Source organism: Schistocerca cancellata, unplaced genomic scaffold (genome assembly GCF_023864275.1).
Source record: "Schistocerca cancellata isolate TAMUIC-IGC-003103 unplaced genomic scaffold, iqSchCanc2.1 HiC_scaffold_649, whole genome shotgun sequence".
Taxonomy (NCBI): domain Eukaryota; kingdom Metazoa; phylum Arthropoda; class Insecta; order Orthoptera; family Acrididae; genus Schistocerca; species Schistocerca cancellata.
The window spans coordinates 115,001-120,000 of record NW_026046660.1 but is presented as its reverse complement, the minus strand read 5'-3'; the positions used below and the strand labels follow the sequence as shown (position 1 = coordinate 120,000).

The 5,000-nt window shown below is 53.5% G+C and overlaps 1 non-coding gene across 1 annotated transcript in view; it reads right to left on the bottom strand.

Annotated features, from left to right (window-relative positions):
• The window catches only part of LOC126138107 (small subunit ribosomal RNA), a 1,909-nt gene extending 250 nt beyond the window's left edge, over window positions 1-1,659 (bottom strand). The window contains exon 1 of the ribosomal RNA XR_007528132.1: window positions 1-1,659. This exon is cut by the window's left edge and continues 250 nt beyond it. This is a non-coding gene — a ribosomal RNA (small subunit ribosomal RNA).
• Between the last annotated feature and the right edge of the window lie 3,341 nt (window positions 1,660-5,000).

Sequence of the window (5,000 nt, the reverse complement as noted above, 5' to 3'; positions counted from 1 at the left end):
CAAGCCCCAATCCCTAGCACGAAGGAGGTTCAGCGGGTTACCCCGACCTTTCGGCCTAGGAAGACACGCTGATTCCTTCAGTGTAGCGCGCGTGCGGCCCAGAACATCTAAGGGCATCACAGACCTGTTATTGCTCAATCTCGTGCGGCTAGAAGCCGCCTGTCCCTCTAAGAAGAAAAGTAATCGCTGACAGCACGAAGGATGTCACGCGACTAGTTAGCAGGCTAGAGTCTCGTTCGTTATCGGAATTAACCAGACAAATCGCTCCACCAACTAAGAACGGCCATGCACCACCACCCACCGAATCAAGAAAGAGCTATCAATCTGTCAATCCTTCCGGTGTCCGGGCCTGGTGAGGTTTCCCGTGTTGAGTCAAATTAAGCCGCAGGCTCCACTCCTGGTGGTGCCCTTCCGTCAATTCCTTTAAGTTTCAGCTTTGCAACCATACTTCCCCCGGAACCCAAAAGCTTTGGTTTCCCGGAGGCTGCCCGCCGAGTCATCGGAGGAACTGCGGCGGATCGCTGGCTGGCATCGTTTATGGTTAGAACTAGGGCGGTATCTGATCGCCTTCGAACCTCTAACTTTCGTTCTTGATTAATGAAAACATACTTGGCAAATGCTTTCGCTTCTGTTCGTCTTGCGACGATCCAAGAATTTCACCTCTAACGTCGCAATACGAATGCCCCCGCCTGTCCCTATTAATCATTACCTCGGGTTCCGAAAACCAACAAAATAGAACCGAGGTCCTATTCCATTATTCCATGCACACAGTATTCAGGCGGGCTTGCCTGCTTTAAGCACTCTAATTTGTTCAAAGTAAACGTGCCGGCCCACCCAGACACTCAATAAAGAGCACCTTGGTAGGATTTCAACGGGGTCCGCCTCGGGACGCACGAACACGCACGAGGCGGTCGCACGCCTTCGGCTCGCCCCACCGGCAGGACGTCCCACGATACATGCCAGTTAAACACCGACGGGCGGTGAACCAACAGCGTGGGACACAAATCCAACTACGAGCTTTTTAACCGCAACAACTTTAATATACGCTATTGGAGCTGGAATTACCGCGGCTGCTGGCACCAGACTTGCCCTCCAATAGATACTCGTTAAAGGATTTAAAGTGTACTCATTCCGATTACGGGGCCTCGGATGAGTCCCGTATCGTTATTTTTCGTCACTACCTCCCCGTGCCGGGAGTGGGTAATTTGCGCGCCTGCTGCCTTCCTTGGATGTGGTAGCCGTTTCTCAGGCTCCCTCTCCGGAATCGAACCCTGATTCCCCGTTACCCGTTACAACCATGGTAGGCGCAGAACCTACCATCGACAGTTGATAAGGCAGACATTTGAAAGATGCGTCGCCGGTACGAGGACCGTGCGATCAGCCCAAAGTTATTCAGAGTCACCAAGGCAAACGGACCGGACGAGCCGACCGATTGGTTTTGATCTAATAAAAGCGTCCCTTCCATCTCTGGTCGGGACTCTGTTTGCATGTATTAGCTCTAGAATTACCACAGTTATCCAAGTAACGTGGGTACGATCTAAGGAACCATAACTGATTTAATGAGCCATTCGCGGTTTCACCTTAATGCGGCTTGTACTGAGACATGCATGGCTTAATCTTTGAGACAAGCATATGACTACTGGCAGGATCAACCAGGGAGCTGCGTCAACTAGAGCTGAGCAGCCGGCCGCCCGGGAGTGTGTCCCAGGGGCCCGCGCGAACACGCAAGCGTCCGCTCAATTATTCTGCAAACAGGAGGAGGCTGAGCTCCCCTGCACAATACACCTCGAAACCCTCTCAGGTCCCGGCGGCGCGCAGCGCCGTCCTAAGTACTTGGTCGGGTTCGAGAGAGGCGCAATCGCCCGGAGTTAGGCGAGTAGACGCTTTAGGTGCGACCACCCGTGCTCCCAACTGAGCTTGCCGCTGCCGACAGAGGCCCGGGAGCGTGCTGTCGTGGCATTGCCGGCGGGAGACAACACGCGCCACCTACGGTGACCGGCAGCTCCAACGCCAGCGCCACAGAAGGGCAAAGGCCCCACGTGGGTGCCGAAGCGAACTCTCCCAGCACAGCGCACGTGCCAACACGTCTGCACAACTGCGATACAAACCACCAGCGAGAACCGCTGGGGCGACCGAGCAGCAGACGGCGTCGCGGCGCCGAGTGCCGGGCGGCGGCGCATCCTCAACGCACACAGTCCTCAGTCGGACCAGCACACTGCAGATGTCCACCGCGCTTCGCACCGGGCCCGCGAGGACCCACTTTGGCCGCCCGGCGCCGCGCGCAGGGTGCCCCGGCGCGCAGCTGCGCCGCCTGCCGCGTCCGTCGGCCGGCGCGCCTGCCACTGGGCGCCCCCACCAGCCGGCTGTAGCGCGTGCGCCCACGCACCGCGCGGCCAGCACGCCGGGCGGCCCCCCCTCACCGGCCGGGGACGGTCCCGCCCAGCCACCGCCGCGTATCGCTTCACACACAGATTTGCCCTTACTGATTTACCTCCAGCAACAACAACCGCACCACAATGGGTTTACCAGTTGTTCATTTGCGTAACGTCACCAGCAAACGTAGACGTCCATCCCAGTTTGCAAATGCAACGATTATTGCATACCTGTCTGTTAGGTGTCACGACACACTACGTCTGCCCACATACACGCAACAAAATGTGCACGACTAGAGAACACGTGGGAGGTGGCCCCCTACGTATGCGATGTCCATTACGAGACCGACTGTCAACCAGCATCTGTACCATGTCGCAGATGTGGAACGCGGTGCACCATGCTATCACACTGTGTGAGAAGAGACGACTACGTTTGAATACACGCGCCACTACATCAACAGACGGCTCATGCTGATCGCCATCCAGGGCGTCCGTTACTCCCACACGTCTCTATGGCGTACCACACTGCAATGTAGCTGTTATGGGGAGACGGCACGTGGCTGAGTGCACAACATTTGGACCGTATGGTTCGCTGTTGTTGGGCGCAGTCGTTGTACAGTCACACATGTGCCACAGCGTATCATTCAGTACATACGGACCTATGTGCAGTACAATGTGAGGGTTAAGCTTACGACATCAGCGGACAGTGGACACAGGCCGTACCACGACGTAGACTGAGCGCTTCGACATGCGAATGCCAGTGAACAGCTGCGAAGGGCATTGAACACGCAAGCACCTGAACGACCAGCGTGCGAAGGCAGGGGGGAGGGGGGGGGCGATGTACATCCTGCAGTCGTCCACATTACAGTGTACAGCGGGAGCATGTAAAAAGTAAGCAACACTTGCGAAGTGTTGAACATGAAACGATACACAAGAGGGTGGGCGGTGCGAGTAGCGAACTATATTCAGAGGGTTGTGGTTAGACAACACTGGATTAATGTAACGTGTCATATGCCAATTACAGAGCAGGTTAAGGCACAACTTGGGTTAGGTTAAGGCACAACTTGGGTTAGGTTAAGGCACAACTTGGGTTAGGTTAAGGCACAACTTGGGTTAGGTTAAGGCACAACTTGGGTTAGGTTAAGGCACAACTTGGGTTAGGTTAAGGCACAACTTGGGTTAGATTAAGGCACAACTTGGGTTAGGTTAAGGCACAACTTGGGTTAGGTTAAGGCACAACGTGGGTTAGGTTAAGGCACAACGTGGGTTAGGTTAAGGCACAACGTGGGTTAGGTTAAGGCACAACGTGGGTTAGGTTAAGGCACAACGTGGGTTAGGTTAAGGCACAACGTGGGTTAGGTTAAGGCACAACTTGGGTTAGGTTAAGGCACAACTTGGGTTAGGTTAAGGCACAACTTGGGTTAGGTTAAGGCACAACTTGGGTTAGGTTAAGGCACAACTTGGGTTAGGTTAAGGCACAACTTGGGTTAGGTTAAGGCACAACTTGGGTTAGGTTAAGGCACAACTTGGGTTAGGTTAAGGCACAACTTGGGTTAGGTTAAGGCACAACTTGGGTTAGGTTAAGGCACAACTTGGGTTAGGTTAAGGCACAACTTGGGTTAGGTTAAGGCACAACTTGGGTTAGGTTAAGGCACAACTTGGGTTAGGTTAAGGCACAACTTGGGTTAGGTTAAGGCACAACTTGGGTTAGGTTAAGGCACAACTTGGGTTAGGTTAAGGCACAACTTGGGTTAGGTTAAGGCACAACTTGGGTTAGGTTAAGGCACAACTTGGGTTAGGTTAAGGCACAACTTGGGTTAGGTTAAGGCACAACGTGGGTTAGGTTAAGGCACAACGTGGGTTAGGTTAAGGCACAACGTGGGTTAGGTTAAGGCACAACGTGGGTTAGGTTAAGCACAAATTGCGTTACATTGCGGTACAAATTGCGTTACATTGCGGTACAAATTGCGTTACGAATTTGGTTAGGTTAAGGTGCAAAATGGGTTAGGTTAAGGTGCGAAATGGGTTGGATTACAGTACACAACGTGGTAAGAGCGTGTGTTGGGGGGGGGGGGCCGAGGTTCGTTGGTAGTGATCATTGTAAGTGAATGTCGGAGGCAGCGTCAGTATGTCACAGCAGTTATGTCTCGTCAGGATGCGCTTATGCGCTTTTCGCTCGTGACTGGAGGCGCGCCGCGTCTGTGGTTGCGGCAAGGGAGCGGCAGACCTGTGTGATTCATTCCTGCCATTGTTTCTGTGCCGTAACAGGAGGCAGTGAGGTGGTGTTGGGTGCACCCCTGTGTAGGACATGTGTGGGTGTTGGTGGCTTATCTGAGCAATTGTGGATGTCGGACGGGTGGGATATTCTATTTTAGAATTGGACCCCCTGGTGTGGTTATCATAGTGTGGATGGTGTACTGTGGCGGAGAGGATGCACCGGACGTTGGTCCATGCTGGTGCTTACATATTGTATCTGTGTCTGTTACAGGCAGAGAGTAATGTGTGATAGAGTGTCTCGCTGAGGTGTGGTTCATATTGTGTGCACAGACTTACAGCATGTATAGGGACAGCGGGAATTTGGCATATTGGATATAACTCTTCGTGAAACGCAAGATATAGGGGTGGATT